This window comes from Eptatretus burgeri, chromosome 17 (assembly GCF_056783735.1).
Source record: "Eptatretus burgeri isolate ZD-2024b chromosome 17, Ebu_testis_v1, whole genome shotgun sequence".
Taxonomy (NCBI): domain Eukaryota; kingdom Metazoa; phylum Chordata; class Myxini; order Myxiniformes; family Myxinidae; genus Eptatretus; species Eptatretus burgeri.
Window position 1 is genome coordinate 15,754,263 of NC_140977.1, and position 26,595 is coordinate 15,780,857.

The 26,595-nt window shown below is 37.7% G+C and overlaps 1 protein-coding gene across 1 annotated transcript in view; it reads left to right on the forward strand.

Annotated features, from left to right (window-relative positions):
- Positions 1 to 26,595, forward strand: part of LOC147009390 (uncharacterized) — a 234,976-nt gene that overhangs the window by 82,848 nt on the left and 125,533 nt on the right. The window lies entirely within an intron of this gene.

Here is a 26,595-nt window from a genome sequence, read left to right on the forward strand (position 1 = left end):
AGGCGAACAAGGAGGAGTCAATTAAAGTGGCCATTGCGATGCTCAGAAAGCAAAGCAGTGTCTTTACGAATGTTTGTGTCAGTAAAAATCAAGCCACAGAGGAAAGTTACAAAATCGTAAAATGTGTTGCAAAACATGGAAAGACATTTCCAGACCGGGAATGAATAAAAGAGGATTTCTCAGCTGTTCAGATGTTTTGTTCAACGGTTTGCACAGTGAACACACGATCTTCTTCAGAATTAAAGATGTATCTATGTCTGCCAGATCAGTGGAGAAACACATCAGTGAAATGGCAGAAAACGTCAACAAATAACAGATGGTGGCATTAAAAGATGCAATGGTATTTTGTGTCGCACTTGAAAGTGATGATATAAATAACTTACCACGGCCAACGTTGTTGTGAGGTTCTGTGACTCAGACAAAGTTTGAGAAGAGGTATGCTGCCTAATTCCCATGCATGGCACAACAACAGGGGGATGTATTGTGAAGATGTTTGTTCATCATTTTGAGGAAAGAGAAATTGACATCAGAAAAATGTTTCCTTCGACAACAGATGGAGCCCCTGCTCTGGTCAGAAAACAAAAGGGATTTGTAAAGATCAAAGATCATTGAGGATCAAATTGGCCACTCCACGGTAAATTTTCATTGTATTATTCATCAAGAAAATCTTTGTACCAAGTGCTCAATAATGTTATGACTGTAGAGTGGTGAATAGATGATAAATGGGGCTTCTAGGGCATCCATGCAAAGGAATGGGGAAAAGGGGTAAAACTCTCTGAATAAACCCCGGAAAACCCCTAAATAGGAGATTCATTCCTCCCCCCCCCCATACAAATGTATAGGCTAACCTTTCTGACTCGAGGTCCATCAGGTTAAAACAGGAGAATGATTTTCTCCCCCTCCCATACAAACTAATGTTAAATAGGAGAATGATTCCCTCCCCCTCCCCCCCTTCCTCAAAGTACCTGTCATATCCATTGTGTTTACCCTGTGTTCCCCACTGCATCCCTTTCCCTTCCACAGATATCCTCATGTCTCTGTTCTACACTGTTTTTTCCCTTCCCCCTCCCCCCCCACCCCCCCCCCTCTGACTCTCGGGTCATCAGGTCAAAAGAGGAGACCGATCTCTACCCCAGTGAGTACATGTTAAACTGGGACTTAATGATTTCCTTTTATATTTTCATTCCATTCAAAGAGTGATCCAATCGAGTGTTTTCACTTTATCTCTTTAAGCACGAAACATTTGGTTTCGTAAAATGATGAAGTGTTTATGAAACACTTGTGCTGCGAAAATGTCTCAAGCTCTGACACATTTTCCATAATTACCGAGTTGTTTCAAAACAGGAAACTGCTCCATTGTGTTATTTTCCAAGATTACGTAATCCCACTTCCTTGAAGCTGCTTTATAAACCAGCTCTCACTTGACAATTTTGTCTGAAGGCTTTTTAATTTTTCTCATCTTGTCATATTGAGAAACGACTGAAACATGAACTATTTTTCATCTGATGAAGTAGAGAACCCATCACAATATTGGTGAGTTTGTGTGTGTGCTTCCTCTGAGAATGACAGTGAAGCAACTGATTATTAATTAAATAACTGTATGACTAATTATAATTATAATTTGTCTTTTCCTAACAGCTTATCCCCATTGTTGATCACCGATGTGGAGAACGAATTATATGAATTACATCACGAAAGTGAAAAAATAAACGACTTTCTTGAAGAGATTCGACTTTTCAGAGGAGAAATGAGAGATACCATTACCGACTGGGAAGCATTACTGTCATGTCCTCTAATCTTGAAAGACCCGACTTCAAGTTGAGGAACACACACATATATGTGTGTATTTGTGTTTGTGTGTGTGTCTCTGTATTGAGTCGCCGAAATAGGTGACCCTTATTATCAGTAATTCTGTCTGTTTGTTTGGATGGTTGTTCGTTTGTCATCAGCATAATTGGTAGTAAACGTGGGCGGATTTTGACTAAACTCGGGTGGTAGGTACATCTTATGACCTAGTGCTCTGGAAATTGTGATGGTTGCTAGGGACGCTTTGCTTCCCGAGCAACAACCGAAAAGCATTCAAAATCGGTACCGTTCACGCGAAATCAATTCCGAAAGCCATTATCCCACGTAGGGTTATGAAATTTGGCAGGAATGATCTACAGGTGATGCTCTATCAAATATATTCCGGTTTTTGTGATGTATGGAATACTTTACCTGCAGCGCCCCCTACAATTAGGGTATGTGTGAAAATTGAAGGCCCCCTCGCGACCAGGTGAGTGCATCGATACGAATGAAACTTTGCAGGTTCATGTTACACAACTTCAACTTCAACTTTGAGTACTTCAACTTTGCCTCAGGACATATTGACCGATTTCGCTTAGCTCAGGGGTCGAAGGTCAATTAGTGCAAAAATCGATAATATGCGAGAGCTGGAGGTGCCTTTGCGCCAAATGCTACCCTTCCTCGGGTTATGGTCGGATAGTCATGAATATTCACACTAATCGTCTGGAATACATTGTGCACAAATGATCGAGCCGGATTTTCAATTTAGATCTTTGTTCAACCACAGCACCCCCTCGAACTTTGGGGATTTCCGATTTCAAACCACATTTTCGGTACTTTTCATTCAAATGGATATCGAGTAGTTATCAGTAGATGGAACTGGATGAGATTTGATATGCATAATCTTAAGGTGATTCCCTATCTGCTATATGACATTCATTTTGCTCTATATCTTATAGTTTCCATGCTCGGCGACCCATTGCCGCCTACTGGCTTTTATATATATATATATATATATATATATATATATATATATATATATATATATATATATATATATATATATATATGTATATATATATATATATATATATATATATATGTATATATATATATGTGTTTGTCTCTCTTTCTATATCTCTCTCTCTCTCTCTCTCTGTCTCTCTCTTTCTCTCTCTCTCTCTCTCTCTCTCTCTCTCTCTCTCTCTCTCTCTCTCTCTCTCTCTCTCTCTCTCTCTCTCTCGCTCTCTCTGTTTATCTCTTTATGTTTGTCTTTCTGTCTATATCTGTCTATCTATTTGTCTCTGTGTCTGTCTCTCTCTGTCTGTTTATCTGTCTCTGTCTGTCTCTATATCTCTCTTGAGTTTTGACATTTTATATTTTATTTTCTAGTTTTAGTAGGGAGGCGAAGTGAAAAAAGAGGCCTGGATAACATTTTAAAATCATTTCATATTAGAAGCTGGCATCCACCATGGATAGTTAGGCCATGGGGTGGTGTTTTGGACCCGGGTGGATGCCACCCCAGATTTTTCCGAAAAGGGTCTTAAATTAACCCTTTTCCCAAAAAACACAATTTGGAAAATTGTCCAAAATGTGGGGTGGAGGTTTACATTATTGCTCATTACTAATTAGCCAATAGTCACAAAGCAGCAAATGACCACCTATCTTGTAGCTACAAACATTAGCTACAAGTTGATAGTAAAAACATTTCAATGGGGGTGATTATTAATGGCTCCAGGGTCCAAAACATCATGTGACCCTTAAAACCCCTAAATTTAGGCTACTGCTTAAGGCCCAGTCACACCTTGACGTTGTCACACCAGCCAGCGATGGCAACGTATTAAAATTTATGTAAAACGCTGGCTTACGTTGAACTTTTGATGTTTTTTTTTTAAAGATTCGAACGTATTCATAGCGACTTGGTCTTATGTATAACGCATTAGTAATGGACACAGAACGTTTCGTTGTGTTATAGATAACTTATACCAACGAATGTTGAACCTGTTGTCGGCCTACACAACCTATGCCCAACTGTCTCTATATGTAACTTAGGCATAGCGCGTTGCACGCATCGCCGACGATGTCATGACGTAGCCTATTAAAAGGCTGACGCACAACGATTCGAATCATAACTGCCGTAGAAATGGAAGTGTCAACATAGCAGTCACACCTTGGCGATCTTGCCAGCGTATGCCGACCTAAGAAAAATGTGTCTAAAACGTTGGGGCACGTCAAATACGGTATGAGTAAGTTTGGTATACGTGAGTAGAACGCTAAAGTATGCTATCATACATCGTAGTAAGTAGAGTACGTCAAGAAATTTTAAACATGTTCAAAATTTTACGACGTACTTGGCGTATGACACACGTTCCGCATGCGATGGGGATAAGTTGTACACACGATATGCGGACGCTTACACACGTCCACAAAGGCTACTTATAAGTCGAAACACGTCGCGGTAATGTCTTTTTTCGCGAAACTTATTTCTAACTTATGTTTGACGTGCTTTGAACCAATTCTTGACGTAGTCCCAACACACATTGACGTATGTAGACGTATTCCAATGACGTCTTCCGGTCGACAAAAAAAATAAATGAACGTGTTTCTAACTTCCAACTGCCATATAAAGACGTGTTCCCAGCGATTTTGGGAATTGGTATATAAAAATGGTGTTCATAAAAGGGGAACCCAACAGTGTTTTCGAGTCCTTTTTGAGTCGATGTCCATGTCAGCAGTAACAGTATCAGTATCAGTATCAGTATTAGTATTAAGAGTAGTTTGTTCATGTTGGCAGTAGTAGGTGAGTGTGAGGGGGAGGGTGTGGGTTATGATGGATCCTCCTTGCGTCCGCGTGTCCACGGGTGGGAGACATCTTTGCACCATTGCTCGAATGCACCATTCAACAATGAGCTATGGCTTGTTTTTACGATTTAGGTCTATTCATAACAGGTTGGAGAAATGCACAATGAACTAATAATTTGCATAGAGCGCATCGATAACTTATAGATACGGTATACCAATGAATAATTATCGTGTAGCCGGCGTTCACAAACTATGCCCAACGATAGCCTAACTTATCCATATCGTGCGGCAGTTTATCTTTGCCGGTGACGTGGGGTTTGCTATTCATAGGCTGCCACTCAACGATTTAAATGGCTCCATCTCCACTATTGAAAGTAGACGCTTGCGCTCAACAATTGGATTTTTTTTTTACACTCAACGACTTTTAAACGGTACCACTCAGCTATTTTCATTGTTTACAATGAACGATTTAAATTGCTGTCACTCGCCTTTGTTTTTTGACGCTGGCGCTCGGAAATTTTAATCGTTTCTATTGAACGTGCTAAATCACTCAAACTCCACTATTGAAAGTAGACGCTCGCGCTCAACAATTGGATTTTTTTACACTCAACGACTTTTAAACGGTACCACTCAACTATTTTCATTGTTTACAATGAACGATTTAAATTGCTGTCACTCGCCTTTGTTTTTTGACGCTGGGGTTTGGAAATTTGAAGCGTTTCTTCTGAACGTGTTAAAACGCTCAAACTCGACTATTTTAAACAGACGCTGCCGATGGACAATTGGAATCATAGCCAAGCTAGACATCGAAGCGTGAACATCCTCGTCATGCCGAAGAAAAGTTTGAAGAATGCTGCAAATAAGTGTCCTGGCCGTGGCCGTGGACGCTGACACAAGGACGATCCATTATACCGACGTCTTTCAGCCTATGAGTAACTTAAAAGTAACGTCTGTCGACGTGTGGCAACGATCGCGTAACGTGCCAACAACATGTTAATCATAGGTTAGAAATAAGTTTTGGGTACGCTAAACATTACCTCGGCGTGTCTCAACTTATGATTAACTTACAATTAGCATGTGCTGACGTCTGTCAACGATCGCAGACCGTGCATACAACTTGTGGCCAGCGTAGCGGAACGTGCGAGTCATACGCCGGCATACGTCGTGAAATTTCAAGCATGCAAAAATTTGAGGACAACCGAAAAGTACAACGTTTAAAGCCAGCGTACAACGACGTATGGCAGTGTTTTTCAGCGTGCTCTCAATGTTATCAAAACTTACCCATAACGTATACAACGTGTGCCAGCGTTTTAGAAAAAAAATTCAAAAATCGGCATACGTTGGCTAAAACGTCAAGGTGTGACTGGGCCTTTAGTTTAAACCCCAGAATAAATATTAATATTCAATATAGATCTGTAAAAGAAATTGTTTTAAAGGTGACATATGTGGGCAGTTTTCTGCAAAAACTCCCATTACTCAGTCTTAAAAGGGGTATGAATTAAAGAGGGTCAATTTTGGGCCCTTTTTCCCATTTTTCGCAAAAAATCTGAAAAATCGGAATTTCGGGGTTTGTCAACTTTATTTTCAGCAATGATCACATGGATACCACAGTTCATATAGTTTGCATATTTGGGCCCTATGAGATGAAGATGTAAGTGGATACAAGGGGTACGGGGGAAAGGGAGGAATTTGGACCCCTTGAATCCTAAATTACTTAATTTTAGTCAAATGCCTTGATAGGATCTGACAAGTACCGACATGTATGGTGAAATTAGTGCATTATGTCAATACGGACTAATTAACTATGATTCAAATGATTGGATAGTAGAACTGAAGGGTCCAGCAGCACACTACATGTACAGTACCTTTGGTAAAATGTTAGGCATTTGTAGGTAGGCGTACTGGCCTACATGAATGTGCAAGAAGTACTACTACATGAATAACCATGGAGGTATACCTCCATGGAATAACTAGCTGCTGTCCTCATCCACATGGTTGTTTGAGTTGCGACACACTCCACCACAGAAACAGCTAGCAATACAAGGTATACCATTAGCAGCACATCCGCATCGACCTGTGCAACCACCTCGGCATTGACATGTAACGAGTTGCAGACATTTCTCTGGTACAGAATCCAGCGTCGTTAGGATTGGCTTCAATGTGTTCCCTTCCTTTTTCCAGCCTCTAGTTATTGGATCGGGAAGCACATGTTTGGGTTCAAGTGCTTGCCTCCAGTCACAGCTTTGATAATTTGCTCTTTCAACATGATGTTTAAGGGCATCCTTAGTAGGAGGGAGGGATTCAAGTGACTTTCTTCCCTTGACGAATAAGTGGTGCCTCACTTCATTGATATGTTCCATGTTGTCATTCCCTGTATACAAAATGCACACAAACTTTTCAACTTCACCAAATGTCATTTCAGAAAGTTCGTGCTCTCCCAAGCCACTAAGCAAAGATGGGTATTGCAAGAAGACCTTCCAGGCACTCTTTTTACCTTTCCCTGAGAACTGGCTCGTGGAATCGCACCCTGTGAGGGCATGGAATGGGATCAGGTTCTGCTTCACTTCTGATGGAATATCTTTCAAGTGAACTGGAATGTCTTTTTGTGTTTTTTAGTGTTCCTGCTCTCATCCAAATTTCTGAAGTGGACCCTGGCAACAATTCTGTGGCTATCACCAAGACGTCTGTGTCTTTGCAGTTTATAATTATTTTTTCAAATCCTTGTTCTCAAGCATCTTTCGCATGGAGCGGAATACGAGTGTCCGCTTCTTCATGGTTTGCACGTAAATGGGATATGTCCCTCTCGCTAGTGGTGAATGTCTCTATCACGTTCTCAAATCCCCCTGCTATGACCAGTTCTCCATTTGTAGGAACCCTGCCAGACTGGGCCCTCAGCTCATTGCTGAGGAAAGAAGCCAGGTTTTCCTTGTTGGCAGATAAGCTGATATATTGCTTCCAGTTTTGGGGCAGTTTCACTTCTCTATTGTCAATATGCCGCCTGATTGGTCGAATTGACCCCGTCCGCTGTTCCCTTGTACCGCTTTTGATAGACAAGTCATTGTATCTGTCAAAAAAACATCTACTCAACAACATGTGGCACTGTAATTGTTCAATACCTTGGTTACAAATGTGTCAGCCAAGTCTCGAAATATCTTTGCACCATCTGGTTTTCCAGTTTGTTGAATTAGTGCTGGTCCATCTATTACGACAAATGACTTCTTGTCACTCTTTGCAATCTCACTTTTTACATCCACATCCTCAATCAGTAGTGTAGCTCAGTCTGCCTTATTGCCCTTATTTAATTTGAAATTAGTTGATGCAAGGGAAAGTGGGACTGGACTCAATTCATGTTCTAAAATGCTTTTCATGTCGATTTCCCGACAACCCTGAGATGCAACTAGCCTGGTGTTGGCTTAGTGGTTAGGGTGGCGGCTTGGGATCCCAGGGTCCTGAGTTCAAGCCCCGTTGGCTGCTGAATTAACACCAGGGGGTTGACTCAGCCTGTCATCCTTCCGAGGTCGGCGAAATGAGTGCCAGTGTACTGGTCCCGGTGTATGCCCCGGTTAGAATAGGTGTACCATATCCCTGTGTGTCGTAAGAGGCGACCAGGGTTGGCGTCAGGAAGGGCATCCGGCCATAAAAAAAAACATTGCCTCAAGAAAAAGCCAAACCCCTGCACAGCAGGGAAAAATGGCTGTAAAAACGGACATTATTTTTTTCCTGAGATGCAACTAATAGTCTTCTTAGAAGATCTCTGTCAGCCTTTATGGTCTTCTCTTTACCTCCACCATCTCGGACTTTGACATGGTACATGCTCTCTAGCGTTTTTGGTTTATGGCGCTTCATTTTTGAATAAAAGTCCTCTGACTTTTCCTTGAGTCGTGCTGTGACAAACTCCTCCAAGGCCTTCTCTCCCATGGATTCAGCATTGATTAGAGCGCTGGCTATATCATCAGGTGCCACATCTGATGTGGTAATGACAACAAGTTCATTGGACAAACTGTCAAAGACTTGGAAGCGCTCCAGTTCATGGACCAACTTCTTCGTATCAGATTCGTCACGTTCTAGTCGAGCAGGTCCAGCTTATAGGTGTCCCCAATCACTGTTTATATCATCAATATCCATGTTAAACATTTTAAATGTGGCATCAGATATGGCAGATTTTTCATTCAGAGTTAAACCCCATTTGTCCCTTGCAGAATCAATCCTTGTGATCCCAACTAATCCTCCACATACCTTGGCCACTCTGTTTATGTGCTCTAAGGCTTGGTCTGTTGCAACCTGACAAAACTTCGATTCTGAACGCTTCATGGAGAATTGTCCATTTTCAAATTGGCGGTGGACCATGGGTGCTGTCTGTGGGAGGCTGCGCATCCTGCAAGGTAGATTGTGCCCCAACGTGCATAATTTGTGTGATCGTATTGATGGAACATTGGTAACATCTTTGCAAATGACTCCAGGTGCAGATTCCTTCTCGGTCTGCTCGAATGAAAGCCAACAGTGTGAATACCATATCCATATACTGTCTCCACAGCACATAAGTTTTCTTGTTAACGTTACTTTCGTCAAACTAATCAATCAATTTAAACATTTCCAACATGAGACCCACAAGTTGTTCATAATCATGATCGGGCTTCTCATCATGATATTTCACTTGAAGCTCCCGCAATGAAGCTGAGTCTTTGGGCCTCTCACTCAATCACCGCAGGTTGGTCGGTGGTCTTTCTGTCTTCTACCGACTCCTCTCCTGCCATGCCCCCCCCCTGCTCTCTCTGCGATTTGTCCCCACCACATTTCCACAGGGCGCTCAAGGTCCGCCAACAACCCCCTTCTGGTAAAACTACCAAAATCACGAATCACTGCTCATCTTCACTCTTTCATTCCTCTTTTTTACCGCCTTTGGAATAAACTTCCTCACTCTATTCTTTCCCATTCTTCCCTCCAGGCTTTCAAAACAGCTGTTCACCACCACCTCTTATCTTCCCCCATCCAAATCCTCGATCTTTTCTACCCCCAATAATCCACCCAAGTCCACTTCCTTCAATTCCCCTGCTTTCCTTCCTGAAAGTCCCTGTAATGTCCATCTTCTCTTCGCCATGTTCCCCGTCCCATCCCCATCCCTCTCCCTTCCACAGTTCACCTAATGTGTCTGTTCCCCACTGTTTTGTCCCTTCCACTCCCACCCCTCTTGTCTCATGCCTCCTTGCTGTGAGTTGTGTGTTAGCGCTCATACGAGCCTCGACCAAGGTATACAAAAAAAAAATTGTTCCATAACCTCTATAGCAGCCTTCTGAACTTGCTCTATGTGTGGGTTTTCCCCTATCCATTGGATAAATTTCGGCCAGAGCACCCGCCACAATGCTTCAACAGTGAATTTGTGACCTCGAATCGCCTTGTTGTATGCTTTTCTTGTGAGCATGCTATTGGTTGTGCTTTCTCCAAACACTCCACTCTCCACCCATATATCCTTCAGACCAGATCCCTCCATGTGCTGCCCAATAGCCTTCATAAAGTTCATTGCAGTGTGAAATGATCCAAGGCATATGATCACATTCTTAAACCCTGGTTGGTTGGACCACACAAGTCCCTTTGCTCTGCAGTAAAGGGCCTGCTCGAAGGTCATGATGGTATGTGAAATGTTAAGCAACTCTGCAATATACTTGCATCTTGCTATCACAGTGTAGATTGTGTCCATATCATCTGCTGGTACTGGGAGGATTGGCATGTGTCCTATTCGTGTTACTTCAGATTCATACTGGGAAACAACATTATTAAATCCTGTCCATGCAGGGATACGCTAATGATCTGGATCTTCCATGTGACACAGTAACCATGACATATCCCTTGCCTTGGCTTGGTTCAGGATGGTGTTTTCTGACATACCATTCTTGTTGAATTTCTACATCAAAGATGGGAGCTGGCCGTCGTTTTGCACAGTTACCAGAATCCATTACTTTGTGGAAATCATTTGGAAGTAATGTGCCCAGTGATCTCTCCTTTCCTATAGTCTTACATGTGTCAGTTACTGAGTCTCTATTTACACCATGCTGAAACGCTGCACATTGTGTGACATGTAATGTGCCTTTTCCATCTAGAACATCTTCAATTATATCTATATTGTCTGCAGCGAATTGCACAAACTGATTTTCTACTAGATTTTATGGAACCAACATATTACCATTGGCCATATATCGGGACAGCTCAGATTTGGCAATACTTGTATCAACCCTCTGTACACCTTCATAACTAATACAGTGCCCAGCTTCATGAATAAGCTGAATAACCTGTTTGCTTCTCGTTAAGTGGTGGAGTGTTACACCCAAGCCAATATGTTTGGGAGTTAATTTTCACCCTTTTGACTGTGCATAGACTATGTCTTGTGTTATGTTAAGGACTCTATCATGATTGTCACACTCCTCATTTCACCCAGAATCAATCTCAAAAGGAGGAACAGTGATTGTGGCACAACCTCTTCAGTGTGGTCTTTGTCACTGCCACTATATGTTGTATGTCCTACACCATTCTTAATATCCATTTTTACTTTACTACTTACATAGTATATAGATTTCAAAATATTGTCACATTCCCCTATCAAGGAGAATGTCTGTAAAGCACATTTGGTGTCTTTAGTATCTTTATCAACTGCAGTATCTTTCAGAGTTTGGAAAATAGAGTCCTTGGTAACACTTGGAACAATTAAGAGGGACTCCTTCTTACTTGTATTTGTAATAAACTCTACCTTGTCACCTAGGCTTGATTACAATTTCTTTCTGAATGCCCTAAGCGCATTACTGTCAGATGAACTAGATAGAGTAGAAGTGTTAATACTAGTAGTAGTCATGAGTTCACAATATCTGTCCCACACGCTTTTTACAGTGTATATGTTACCACCATCAAGCCCTTTCTCCAGTTCTTGGACTACAGCATTAAAGCAAGCTTGGTTGTAACTTGACAAATTGTCTGCACCGATTGCTGCTTGGGTTTTATTCAGATTCTGCATAAACGAAGCATGGCACTGTAGATGATACTTCGCTTCTGCAGCTACAAGGTCTGATATGCCAGCCAAACGATACCTCAAAATACAGTCTAGTTTAGCCCCATTCAGGATCCTATCAGATTTTTCCAAAGTCAATATTTGATGAACCTTTGCTTTAGATTCACATTGACAATATATACACCACTCCCACTGTACAGCCGATATTGAACTTCACCGGGAAGGCGGTTTTTGTGGTTCACATTGTTTCACATCAACACATGTGACATTTGCGGAATTCTCAATAGGATTGTCTGAACTGGATATGGAGGACTCAAATCTCCTTCTCAGCCGATCAAGGTGTGATGAACTTGTGAATGACGAAAACCAGTTCTTATGCCACAGTAATGTTTTACTCGAATCAACGAGGTCCACTGCATCACCTTGCAAACGGTCTATTGTGTCCATATACTTGTCACAGTTGTATTTAAGTCTTGTTGCTAGAGCTTTCTTCAGGGTGTGAATACCTTGAGGAGTGCATTTGCATATACCGTCTTTCCCACCCTTCTGGCAAAGTAGGCATTTTTCCACTGAAAAACTATCACTTCTTCTTCGTTTTAGAGTTGCCGCAGAATCCATTTTCTGGAATGAAAGAAGAAAATTCAAAAAATTAAAATGTTTATTTATATTTACGTTGAAAATCAATATTTTTTAACATTAAACATTTAAAAAAAAAAAAACTTAATACTCCCGAGAGGGATTTACAATGGACCATTTCAAAGGTTCATTGAGTGCCTATTACCCATTATTTACATCCAGAAGACATGTCTTTATGGCAATGACTTCTATGATAATGCACAGATACATAAATTATCCATATGGTGCATCTTCATGATAATAGTTACCTTCGTTGCACTTCACTTAGTTCTGAATTTACATCTAAATGAGATGACCCCATAACTCACAGAGACTATTGCATCATGGCTCATGCACAAGTTTCTGATTTCTTGTCTGTTATTATGGCATTGTATATCTATAGCTCAATATGTGATTGAAGAAACAGATTTAATAAACCAACCTACCTCGCAATTGCATCCATCAGTCATGTAAATGAGATATATTTTGAAAGATGGAATAATAGAATGACAACAATGCACTTTCACTTCAGTGAACTCAACAGCAAAGGTGCCCTCTGTTGACTGAAAGCAACACTTTTATGGGAGAATTTATTATTTTGTAGCCCTTGAATAAATTGTTGCAGCAAGCATTTTTTAACTAAAAAAATCGACCGTTATGCAGTTGCTGTGGGCCCCTACACATAATTTAGGTTTAAAGGGGTCCAAATTCCTCCCTTTCCCCCGTACCCCTTGTATCCACTTACATCTTCATCTCATAGGGCCCAAATATGCAAACCATATGAACTGTTGTATCCATGTGATCCTTGCTGAAAATAAAGTTGACAAACCCGAAATTCCGATTTTTCAGATTTTTTGCGAAAAATGGGAAAAATGGGCCAAATTTGACCCTCTTTAATTCATACCCCTTTTAAGACTGAGTAATGGGACAATTTTCAAAAACTGCCCACATATGTCTACTTCAAAACAATATTTGTTTTAAAGAGCTATATTGAATATTAATATTTATTCTGGGGTTTAAACTAAGCAGTAGCCTAAATTTAGGGGTTTTAAGGGTCACATGATGTTTTGGACCCTGGAGCCTTTAATAATCACCCCATTGAAATGTTTTTACTATCAACTTGTAGCTAATGTTTGTAGCTACAAGATAAGTGGTCATTTGCTGCTTTGTGACTATTGGCTAATTAGTAATGAGCAATAATGTAAATCTCCAGCCCACATTTTGGAGAATTTTCCAAATTGTGTTTTTTGGGAAAAGGATTAATTTAAGACCCTTTTCGGAGAAATCTGGGGTGGCATCCACCCTGGTCCAAAGCACCACCCCATGGCCTAACTATCCATGGTGGATGCCAGCTTCTAATATGAAATGATTTTTAAAATGTCATTTTCTGGTTTTGCCTCCCTTCTATTTAAACCCCTGCCTGGATGAACCAAGCACACAAGTTAATTATCTGCAGGAATCTGACCCCGCACTCAAGACATCTGAAGCAGATTGCCGGAAAAGATCATCTATTTTTAGAACTGAATGTTTTATATTTTCAATGTTGATTAATTATAAATGCTTTCCTTACAATTATCTGATTCTTAATTACAAGAAGAGAATAAAGGAGGGGTGGGGGTAGGTGCGCTCCCCCAACGACCCATCACCCCACATCCCACTCCCCTCTCCTCCCCGTGTGTGTTTGGGTAAGGGTGGGGGGTGGTGGGTCAAAGGTGGGGGCACACAGGGGGGGGATGAGGGGGCGGGGCTTGTGTGGGTGGGGTTTGTGTGGGCGGGGCTTGTGTGGGTGGGGGTTGTGTGGGTGGAGCTTCTTTTGGCGCGTTTTTGTGGGTGGAGCTTCTGTTGATGGGGTTTGTGTGGGAGGGGTTTTTGTGGGTGGAGCTTCTGTTGGTGGGGCTTATGTGGGTGGAGCTTGTGTGCGTGGGTAGAGCAAATTTTTTAAATTAAATAAACATATTGTGTGTGGGGAACTAATTAACTAATCACTAATTATGTGCAGATGATTAATGTGGTTTTTGTGGGTGGAGCTTGTGTGGGGTGGGGTTTGTGTGTGTGTAGCTTGTGTGGGGTGGGGTTTATGTGTGGATGGGAGGGGCTTGTGTGGCGGGAGTCAAAAAACGGCGGAGTTAAAAAAGGGGGCAGAGTCAAAAAAATTCCCCCAATTTATCTTTGTCTTTTGTAATTCCTGTGAATAAAATGAACCTAAAATCTCTTCCCCCTTTAAATCATATACCTAATAAGTCCAAAGAATTGTATCTATCACATCAAAGATATTAAAAACCTCATTTGTCCACCGCTTTGCATAACCTTTTTCAAAATGAGATTTCCATCTATATATTCTTACTATATCACCAACTTTAAACTGAGGCTTTCTGACATTAATCTATTTTTCAGATTCTAATTTTGTAAATTTTTTCTGATGGTTTGGTATTCATTGAGGTGTGAATCGTATCATTATACTTACCTACAATATCCTGAATAAAAGATGACCATTGTTGAGAACTGAGTTGGGTGAATTTTTTATATAGTCTCTCTTTTAAAGTGCGATTGAAGCGCTCAACAACAATCGCTTTTCCTTCATGAAAGGTACTGTACAATGTAATTGCTGTTATTTTTTAGAAAATTCATAAATGTCTTGTTATAGAACTCTCTACCCTCATCAGTCCACAATTTTTGAGTTTTTCTCTTACTTTTATTAAATATCTGTTGAAAGGCTAACATAAGAGTATAACCTGTTTTGTTTTTTAAAGGGACAACCCACACATATCTACTCCTCAAATCAATAACGGTCAAAGCATACTTGTACCCCTTATCATTATTGAGTTCAATCAAATCAGCGGATCAGACATAAACAACTTCCTTGGAATAAACCTTCCTTCAATGAAACTTTGTGAATATTGGTTTATGTAATTAATCAGCTAATTATTCTTCAGTCTTCATGACATCATTAGAGCCTATAAGTTTTTTGAATTTCCAAGCCCAAGTTTCAATTTAGTACTGATCATCTTCTTCACGGTGAACCTATCAACTTTTTCTCTCAATGTTGGATTTTGTATCAGAGACAAATTATACAACATTTCTCTATCGGTGTTATGTTTTTCTTCCAAAGTTGTGGTGTCCCATAATCAATATCGTGCATCATGCACACTTCATCTACCCTATTGATGGGTTTACCCCATGGTTTTGGATTGTCTGCCTCATCTAATCTTATATCCAAGTTTGTTCCTGGACCACAGAAAGAATACCCTGGTAGATGTAATTCCCCTGGTATTCCAGAAGTTGTAGATTTACTTCCTGATAAAAGCTTTTGTATATCTCCTACGAGTTTGTGTTTGGAGACAAATTTAGTCTTTTTTGAGCCACACACCAAACATGTACCTTTTTGTATAACCCTATTATTTTTATTTTTAAAATATGAGATTTTTTTAGTATTAGTTTTCTTTTTACATTTGAGACAATAACTCATTTATTTATGAGAAAAATTCCTACAGAGTGCGAAAACCTTTTTAGTTTCCAACATGCACATTTGAATCTTGATTTTAAAAAAATAAAGAATCCTCAGAAATGTTTACCAGAGAGGAGAGGAAAAACTTTTGTGAGAGATACTTTAATTGATGTTCTTCCGTTTACACTAAAAGCCCTTCCACTGAAGGAAATTGAAGAACTCAATTCACCATAATTGTTTTTATCCATTAGTTGTTCTACTTATCTTTGTTCAATTTTACATTTACATCCTTGACATATTTCTCAGTATCTTTTATAAATGAAGAGTTTGATTGAAACTTGTCTTTTGTGTCTTGAGACATTGTATTTATAAAGTGAAAAAAGTTGGAGGATAAAATGGTTTTAAGCACAGATTCTCTGATAAATTAAATGAAATTTTCATCAAGAACATTTTATTTTAAGTAAAGTTTTATTATATAAATATGGTGAATACAACGTACTGCGATTTTTGTAATCACGAATATACATATGATAAAAAATACCTTCAAAAACAAACACACATTCAATCTTGTCAGACAAATATCTCCACTTGACCAAGAAACAAAACATTGTGATAGATGTGATAATGATATTCTGAAAAAAATTATAATAAACACCTTCAATCATGCAAACATAATGAAGAAACAGAAGCTCAATTCTCCATTGAAACACTGATGGGGCATTTAAAGGGCATATAAAAATAAGATTGTTTCGTTTTCAAGACCCTGGACCATCTTCAATCATGGAAACTGTTGATATGGTTAAACAAAGTATTGAAACTATAATAAGAAACACATTAAGTGAAATGAAAACTGTAAAGGTTTATATGGGAGTAAAATTGAAAATGGAAAGACAAGACGATGAAACTACTCCCTATATGAGGACAAACCCTCACTTTATCTCATCATTTCAAGATTTTGTAAGATGTGATGTTTACGATGAACTCCAGATCCAAGAACAAGATGTTGATAACACTCTCGTAGGTAGTGAATTTACTATCACAAAAATAATCTTTTTAGATATTCACATCTCAAAATCAGATCCTCTTCAAGCTTCTTCTTATATTGATTTACCAAAAGAGATAAAACTTAAGAAAGCGGTTGTTAATATTCAAAACAAAGATAATAAATGTTTTCTATGGTCTGTTCTTGCTCATTTACATCCTCCACAATGGAATCCTGAAAGGGTTGAACATTATAAGAAATACGAGAATACATTAAATGTTAAAGATTTAAAGTTTCCAATGTTATTGAGAGATATTCCTAAATTTGAGAAAATGAATAACCTATCTGTTAATGTATATGGATTAACGGATACAAACAAAGTTCAGATATTAATCAATTTACCAAAAGCAGGTTCAAACATATCATTCAAAGATTTTAACAAATCTATAAAACATCCTTTTTTGATATGTGCTGATTTTGAAAGTATCCTTGAAAAGATATATACTGTTTCTCCAAATCCAAATAAATCATACACAAATAAATATCAAAAACATACTCCTTGTGGTTTCTGTTATTGTATCAAATCATCTGTTGGTGATGAATACAAGAAGTTAGAACTTTATAGAGGAAAAGATGCCTCAGAGGAGTTTGTAAGACGATTGGAAAAAGACTGTACAAGACTATGAGAAATAATGGTGAAAACTGATAAACCAATGTCATTAACAAAGGGAAAGAAAAAGGAATTTAGAAAGAACAGTATCTGTCATATTTGTGAGGAGAAAATTGAGGGAGACGTCAAGGTTAGGGATCACTGTCATCTTACTGGTAAATATGGAGGTCCAGCTCATTCCCATTGTTATCTTAATTACAAGCCTCCAAATTGTATTCCTGTCTTTCTTCACAACAACGCTCACGATGACACACATCTATTTATAACTGAACTTTCAAAAACATCTGGAGATATTTCTGCCATTCCTAACACAGATGAAAAGTACATCTCATTCTCAAAAACAATTCATACATCCCCCATAACCCATATCAGATTTCTTGACACATACAAGTTTATGTCAAGTCCATTATCGAACTTAGTATCAAATATTAAAAACTTCCCGAATCTTGAATCACATTTCTCAAATCAAGAAGAGATTGATCTCTTATCACAAAAGGGAATATATCCGTATGACTACATGGATTCATTTGAGAAGTTTAAAGAAACACAACTTCCTTCAAGGGAAACTTTATATGGAAAGTTGAATAAAACTCATATTTCTGAGAGAGATTATACACAAGCTAAAAAGATTTGGGATAAGTTTAATATGAAGAATCTTGGAGAATATCATGATTTGTATCTTTAAACTGATGTATTGTTATTGGTTGATGTGTTTGAAACTTTTAGAAGTCTGTCACAATAAAAATTCTTATGGATTAGACCCCGTTCACTATTGCACAGCCCCGGGCTTGTCTTGGAGTTCTATGTTAAAAATGACAAAACAAAATTTGGAATTAATCAGTGATATAGATATGCTTTTAATGATAGAGAAGGTGAAAAGAGGAGGAATATCTCAAGTATGTTCCATGATATATGCTAAAGCAAATAACAAATATCTTCCTGATTATAATAAGAATGAGGACAACTCTTACCTGATGTATTATGATGCTAATAATTTGTATGGGTGGGCTATGTCTCAATCTTTACCTGATGGAAAACTTAAATGGGTTAAAGATAAACATTATGAAAAAGTTTTACTTGACATTGTTATCTCCTCTCAAAATAATTGGATGAAGCTGAAGTTGGATATTATTTTGAGGTTGATTTAAAATATCCAGAAGAACTTCATAACAAACATAAAGATCTACCTTATGCCCCTGATAAAGAAAGTACAAGAAAAGAATGGTTTCAGTGATTACCAACAGTCATTTCATATAAAAGGTAAATCTTCAGAAAATGCACTTACAACATTAAATGATAAAGAAAGTTATGTTTTACATCAAAGGAACTTGAGACAATATTTATCTGCTGGGTTGAGAGTGAGAAAAATTCATCGAATTTTAAAATTTAAACAGTCATTGGATAAAGAGATATATTGATTTTAATACAAACAAGTCTGAAGATGACGATGGTTCACGAGCGGTATTTGACGATGTAGATTTTTCAGAAGTCAAGCATGAGACAATGTGATAATGTTTGACCAAGTTATAAAAATGATCAACATGATGTGGTACGAGTGACAGCTTATTCGCTGCAAAATGTCAAAAACCCGGTTTCGATCAACAACTTTCAAAATTTGACCTTTTCATCACCTTTAAAGGTCACAAAACAATGTTGTGGACATTAAAATAAGGAAACAGGATAGGTGCTATAGCTTATTGGAGTTAATTCGTCGAAGAAGGTCGAAAACCCGGTTCGATTCCCACAACTTTGAAAATTTGACCTTTGTGAACTTTAAAGGTCAAAGGTCAAGGATTATGACCTTTGGTGCAAAACTTCCTCTGGAACATTCCAGGAACAATATAACGTCATATAGGCTTTATGGCATTTCGCAATCCTCGGACTATCCATACTTTGATGAAATCAGCGTAATAACAAACTTGAAGGGGGTACCACGGGCAAGGTGTTCGAGATAGAGCAAAATAATTTCAAGACTTTAGGTGGGGAATGACCTCAACATTATGCATAAAAAATATTGTCATCCTATCTCTCAAAGTTTGGGCGGTCGTATGATTTTTATGGCAAAATTCGAAATTTTCTAAGTTCGTGACCTTGACCTTGGGGCGAAAATGAAAAAATTGAGCTCCGTGGGGATATGCAGGTGCCATTGGCTTACCAAATACCAAAACTCCTGCCAGATTCGACAAACCCTTCGGAGAAGATGGATTTTTATGTCAAAATTCGCAATTTTCTAAGTTCGTGACCTTGTGACCTTGACCTTGGGACGAAAATGAAAAATCGAGCTCCGTGGGGCTATGCAGGTGCCATTGGGCTAACCAAATACTGAAACCCCTGTCAGATTCGACAAACCCCCTCGGAGAAGATGCAAATTGAAATCGGCTACCCCCTAAAAACACATGTTTTTTGGGCGTGGATCCGCCCATTATGGGCACACCACGCCCATTTTCAGGAAAACCCAACCAGATCATGATATAAACCTGCCACCAAAAGTTTATCAGGATCGGATCAAAACCCACGGAGCTATGCTCGGGACAGACAGACAGAGAGACAGACAGACAGACACAACAATAACGAATATAGTGGTCACTTATTTTTTTCGTGAAAATATTTTTTCACTTTTTTCGTGAACCATAAGGAAAACAGAAGCAAAAACAGATTTTGAGAAGGACTTTTATCAATTAATGAATAATGCTGTATTTGGAAAGACTATGGAAAATGTTTGGAATCGACAAAACATAAGACTTTCTACATCTTGGAAACAGGCTTCAAAGTTAATTAATAGACCAAGTTTTGAACGAGCAGATTGCGCAATTCGTGGTCGATTTGTAGTGCTCTTCGATTACTACAACTTTCATCATTTACGTTTTTCCCGATTCCCGCCAGTTTGCCCATGGCGTCCCCTTGAAGGTCAAAAAATAAAAAGGCGAACCGTGTTCATTGCTCGTGAACCATCGCCGTCTCCGGACTTGTAATTATTTAAAATTAAAGTGTAAGGATAATGTGTCATTGTTATATATTGGATACAGATAGTTTTATCTTAGAAATTAAGACAAGTGATGTATATGAGGATATGATTGATAATATTGATATATATGATACAAGTAATTATAAGTCTGATAGTATGTTGTTTTCATTAAAGAATATAAAGGTTTTTGGTAAAGCCTGTACCTCACTGGGCTGCGACAGCTCTCGACAAAATGCGAACGGGATTCTCCAAAATGTCTCGAAACATTTGCGGTGGTTCTCAATTTCCTCGCGTGAGTCGCAGGACGTCGCTCTGGTGTCGCTTGAATTTTGAACATGTTCAAAAAAATTGTGTGACAAATTTTCTCTCAAATAGTCGCAGAGTCGTCACGGTTGTCTCGAACCGGTCTCGAACCCTTCTCGATTTAGTTTCCGTGAGTCAGAATGTGCGACAAATGTGACAACTTTGTGGGGGATTGGCGACCTATGAAACTAAATTATGACTGATTGGAGAAAAAAATGATAATCTGTCCTGGGACCCCTGAGAGTTTCGTAATTATATCGCAATTTGTTCTCAATGACGTGAAACATACGCAAATGCGAGATATTCGTGAGACATACGCAAAAATAAATTCAGTGTGATTCCAAGTGAAAATTATCGCTATTTTATCGCAATTTTGTGTCTCCAACTAGTCGCGAGCTGTCGCAGCCCAGTGAGATACAGGCTTAAGTTTAAGGATGAGTTGGGTGGAAAGGTCATGAGTGAATTTGTGGGTTTGAGATCAAAGTCTTATGCTTTTACGTATATTGATAATAATGTGAGTGTGGCTGAAGACATTCCTCCAGGCTTGCCTGGCCGGCCTGGCACCACACAACGGCGACGTTAGGACTTTGCCTTGCTGTGGTTTGACTTGTCCAACCTTCTCCTCAATGGGTTTTTTTCCCCACATTGCTCATCTTATCTCCTCAGGAAGGGGGTAGTTTCATCATCATGTGTTGAATTCCCAATCACCCAAATCTGGGTTCTCCCCATCGTCCAATCTTTCAGTGGAAGTTCTTCCAAAGCTTCATTAGACGAATTCGTACATTGCATGGTTCAACTGCTCTCAACACTCCGAAACAAACAAAATCAAGGTTAAGCCTCGTTTAAACATCAATCAGTAAACGTCTTGGGCTCATGTATTTCAACAAGACTGACAGGTTCTTACAGAAGCATTCAACTTGCATTATATGTTATATCAATATTTTATCCCTTTCCTTGTTTTTTTTTCCGCACATAACCGACATGCTGAAATATACAGAAATCTCAGTTGTATGTGCACTCAAAACATTCATCTCATTTGCTATTTCCATGTAGAAAGGGCAACAGTCTTTATCAGGGTTCCAATTTGCAATCAATAATTCTTTTCACCATCCTTCAAAAAGAAAATCCCTTCTCGTGAAGAAAAATATTCCACCATCTGTACACTAATTCTGAAAGTTAGCTACTTCTTTCAAGTACCGAATCCAAAGTGATTCTATTTTGCACAGTTACCATTTTAACATTCATATCTGCTAAACAATTCACAGTTTCATTCACATGTAGTTCCAGAGCAACCACCATTATTTATTTATTTATTTCCAGCTAACTTAGCACTTCCATACTGATGAAAGATGGTCAAGTCAGTGTTAACAATACCTCAACTTACTTAAGTAAACGTACAATAAGTACAACTTAATCAAAAATCACGTGTTGACCAATTAATCAGAAGACAGATAACAAAGGTAATATTTAAATTGGCTTGTAGCATCATTGCACTCTTTTCAATAATATAATTATTTTATTCTGACCGATTTAACATTTATTTCATGGTCATGCCTTCTGTACTCCGCCAAACTCTTGTTTAATCTTTTGTTTGTCTTTCTACAAATTGTAGAGGCATTTTATTTAAATTACAGTCAGGTCAGTAGCAGCTCCTAATCAGTGAGAGCAATACAGTTGCAGTACATGGTATAATTCCAAATTACATTTAATTGATTTCATAATTTCTGTTGGTCTCGCCATTCTTCCAGCCATTCTGCATTATAACATGGTTATGTAAATACCATGCTGTTTTCCCTCATAACTTGATTTTCCCTTGCAGTTAACTTATGATTCTAAATATGTAATGTTGACCAATCTGTTGATCAATTTAATAACGCAGACTCCCTTTCAATATTATGTAAGTACTTCAACTTAATATATTATTATCTTGATTCAATTCTCAGTAACTTTTCCTATCCTCAATTAACAGATTAACAAGGTCCATAGGTACAGTGATTGACAATATATTAACCAATAAATACAAGTTATTAATAACCAGCGGCGTACCCCACTGATATAACCGATCATTACTCTGTCACTTGAAGACCCCAATACATTTAAATTAGGATTACGAGACTTATATGATGAAAGGATTCTTAATTTGTAATCTCAAAACAAAAGTTTCGATCAATTATAACCAAAAGAAACATGATGGTTCGTTCTCAATGAGTTCCTTTTTTTTTTAAATGAGCTTAGTCTGAAAGTAATTAACACAGTTACCATACACAACCTCCATGTTTATGTATTTGACAACCGATCCGGTAAAATAGGTAACAGGTAAGAGGTAACAACACAGTTTCAACGCACATTCTTACATTAATTCACAGGAGTAATTAAACAAGAGTAGCTTGGCTATTATTTTAGTCACAGAGTGATTATTTTGGAAGTCTTTTTCGGGCTCTCAGCTCTGCACTTTTCCATGATGAGAGTTCCACGCCGTTGTTGTCGGCATGGCGTCATTCGAGTTTTGCCGAGCTGCAGATCACACTTTGGCTGCAGAGCATCCATTTTGGAAACAAGAACTTGGATAACATTGTTACAAAATTTCTCCAAACAGTCTAAACAATACCAAATGTTAACGTTGTTTAATTAACCTGATGAGCATCCATTTCTTTCATGGTCAATGGAGATGAAATATCTCAGAAAAATAATGTTTAACCCATCTCTCTCATCACTATTCAGAATTTCATCAACATTTTAAATCTCTGACATTGTCCATCTTGTCCACTTCTCTCTCACCAAAACAGCAATATGCTACAATATAACCAACTCACATACACTAGCCATCTAATCACATCCTCTGACCTTTTGAATACAAGTCCATTTCCTTTATCAAGACAAATAAATACAGTTTAAACCTCTGTTTTAAACAGGTGTACAAAGATTGTGCAAATCAAGGTTAAAGTTGTCATCAGGCGAATAGCATTTAAATTGCAGCTCAAAACACTCCGTCCACACATGTAGCTAGAACCTTCCCAAACTTTATCACTGCTGTGGGGGAGGCATGGGAGATTTGCCCTCTTTCTCCTGATTGGCTACTCTTTCTCCTTTCTCCATTAGGTTAAAACTCCACCTTTGAGTGCATTATTCATCCAATCTCGCTTAAACAGCTTTATAGTTTATCATTGTGACAATAATATATTTTCTTTTTAAATCAATAAATCAAAAATAAAATCTTCAGCATCTATCCAAGGTGGGGAACACACATTTACTCATTCCTGCCAGTAAAACACAAACATTCCAGTTTCGTGACCTTGGGGTTTTTTATCAGCGTCTCGCGTAGCGAACACTGCTCATAGAGAGCTCGGTGTTGTTCTTGTTCTTCTTCTTCTTCTTCTTCTTCTTCTTCTTCTTCTTCTTCTTCTTCTTCTTCTACTTGTGAAGACAAAACCTTAATCTCTAGGACTCGGCTCTTGTATATACAAGATCCGGATCGCCTTAAATACTGAGCACTTGTACACATCCTCACATAGACGGTGCCTTTTGAGAGCGTCTATCATGAACTTTTAAATATATTCGGACATTTGCTTTAAAGTTTCGAAAAGTTCACGTTACTATTTAAAGATTATTCCATTTATCGTATTGTAATTTCGTAAATACATTATTTATTTTGTAAATACACGATATATCGTAAATACGTAAATACATTATGACGGGTTTCGCTATTGGCTTAATGAAGGCATGTGACGAAATATCGGAAGTTGTTGTTGTTTTTTTTGTTTTTTTTAGCCAACAAAACCTTTAGGACGCTGCTCTTGGACACATTTGTCCTTGTTCTGATGAGGCCTGCAATGGAATAAACAGCCAGTCTGTGCACCAGCTTTGTCTGGATTTTAACCCAATTTTCTTCACCAGTTGATGCACTTGGTTAACAGATCAATCATTTTAAGAGGTAACTTATTTCATTCATATATGCAATCAATTTTGCCTGCCTGAATCGATCAAAGGGTTACACTGGGTTGTTTGCCATTGCCTTCCCAGCAGTAGTTTCTGGCAAGAATTTATCTTTAACAACCATTAACCAAACATTTATTAACTTTAACATTCACAGACTAATGAAGACAGCACGCTGAGTTCAACGTCCATCCGAGGGATAATTGATTCATCTGTGAATTACCCTATGTGCTGAACATCATCAAATCACTTTAAAATCATTCCAAATCAATCACAGTAGGGTGAATATACTGATTCTGGCTCACTTTTCCCCATGTAAGTGAATGAGGGATTTTCAGCGATTCATATATTTTTTCTCTAAAAAGTAAACCCCCTTTTTATCCCAAGGTATATTTATTTGTCTCCCCTTTTAACCTTGGGGCACTCGATTCAAATAACCAATGCAACAAGATAAAGATTTGTTCAAGTAGCAAAGTAGTAATGTGATTTGTTAAAGGTGATTCTGAAGAAATATCTGAAACATGTAAGCCCAGGGACACTCTTTTTCAAATAACCAATGCATATTGTTTAGCTCACTCATTGAACCTATAAAGATTTGTTCATTCTCAAATTCCTTCAATAGTTTAATTTTCTTTGCACAATAATCCCCATCTAAAATATATAAAAATAAAACATTTGAATCTTTATATTTTTCAAGATCCAATTTTGTGTCATAATGAAATGATATACTTCTCTTAATGATCTCATCTGACCACCTCCTGAGTTGCATATCATTTTGAGATTTAGTAAATTATTTTTCCATTGTTCAATTGATAACCTTCAAATTTTTCAGTCCATTCAAGGATATTTATTATTTTCTTTACATCCTCTAACTTATTAGTTTTTAAATTGATTCGCTTATTTGTTTTATTTACCTTTGTTTTAGTTATTTTTTTAAGAAGACTTATTTGATATTTTTCACATTCATTAAGTTTTCCATTTATATACCAAGACTGAGAATTTCTCCACTCTTTAGTTTGATTAATACTTGGTTCGACCATATATATATCTATCTATATATATATATATATATATATATATATATATATATATATATATATATATATATATATATATATATATATATATATATATATATATATATATATATATATATATATATATATATATATATTGTGAAAAAGATGGTGGAAGCCCTTAAAAACCACAACCCATATTGTATTCTATATACTCTATGATTAAATATTCACTCTATCATACAATATCTATATGGAACACAATCTATTCCATTATCTAAAATAAATCTCTTATATTCAAAGGCTCCTAATGCCTTTTTATTTACTTCTTCACTATATATCTTATGTTTATAACTTCTTATTGTATTCATTTTCCGATATTCCTCTTTCATATTTATCAAACAATTATCATAATTTCTAAAAGTTATTGATTTCTTTATTACATATTTCTTTATTCCCTTTAACCTTTTATCAATCTGATCACCATACTTATAAGCATATGCCTTTGCTCTCAATCCAATAAACTCACTCATTACTTTTCCACCCAACTCATCCTTAAACTTACCAATAACCTTTTCATTATTTTATGAAAGTAACTCACTCTTCTTTCTAAAATTACTTGTATCATAAACTCCAATATTTTTCTTCATATCTTTATCAACATCATCAGTTTTTATATCTAGGACAAAACTATCAGTGTCCATATACAACAATGAAACATTTTCACCATACTCTTTCTTTAAGCCATTATACAAATAATCATACATCAATATCTTTGATAAATCAAGAACTGCTGTTCCAATATAAATTGGTTTATCCATTACAATACTTTCCTTTTCCATATGAACAGCAGAAAAGTCCTCTAAAAAAACCTCTTCTCTCTTAAAACTTGGTTTATTTATCAATCTAGAAGCTTCTTTCCAAGGTGTTGCAAATCTAATTTTTGCCTGTTTCTAACATTCTCCATTGTCTTTCCAAAGACGGCATTATTCATCAATTTAGAGAATTCCCCTTCAAATTTTACTTTTGTATTTATTCTCATATCTGTATTGAATTTAATATACTTTTTCATCCATGACTTTGTT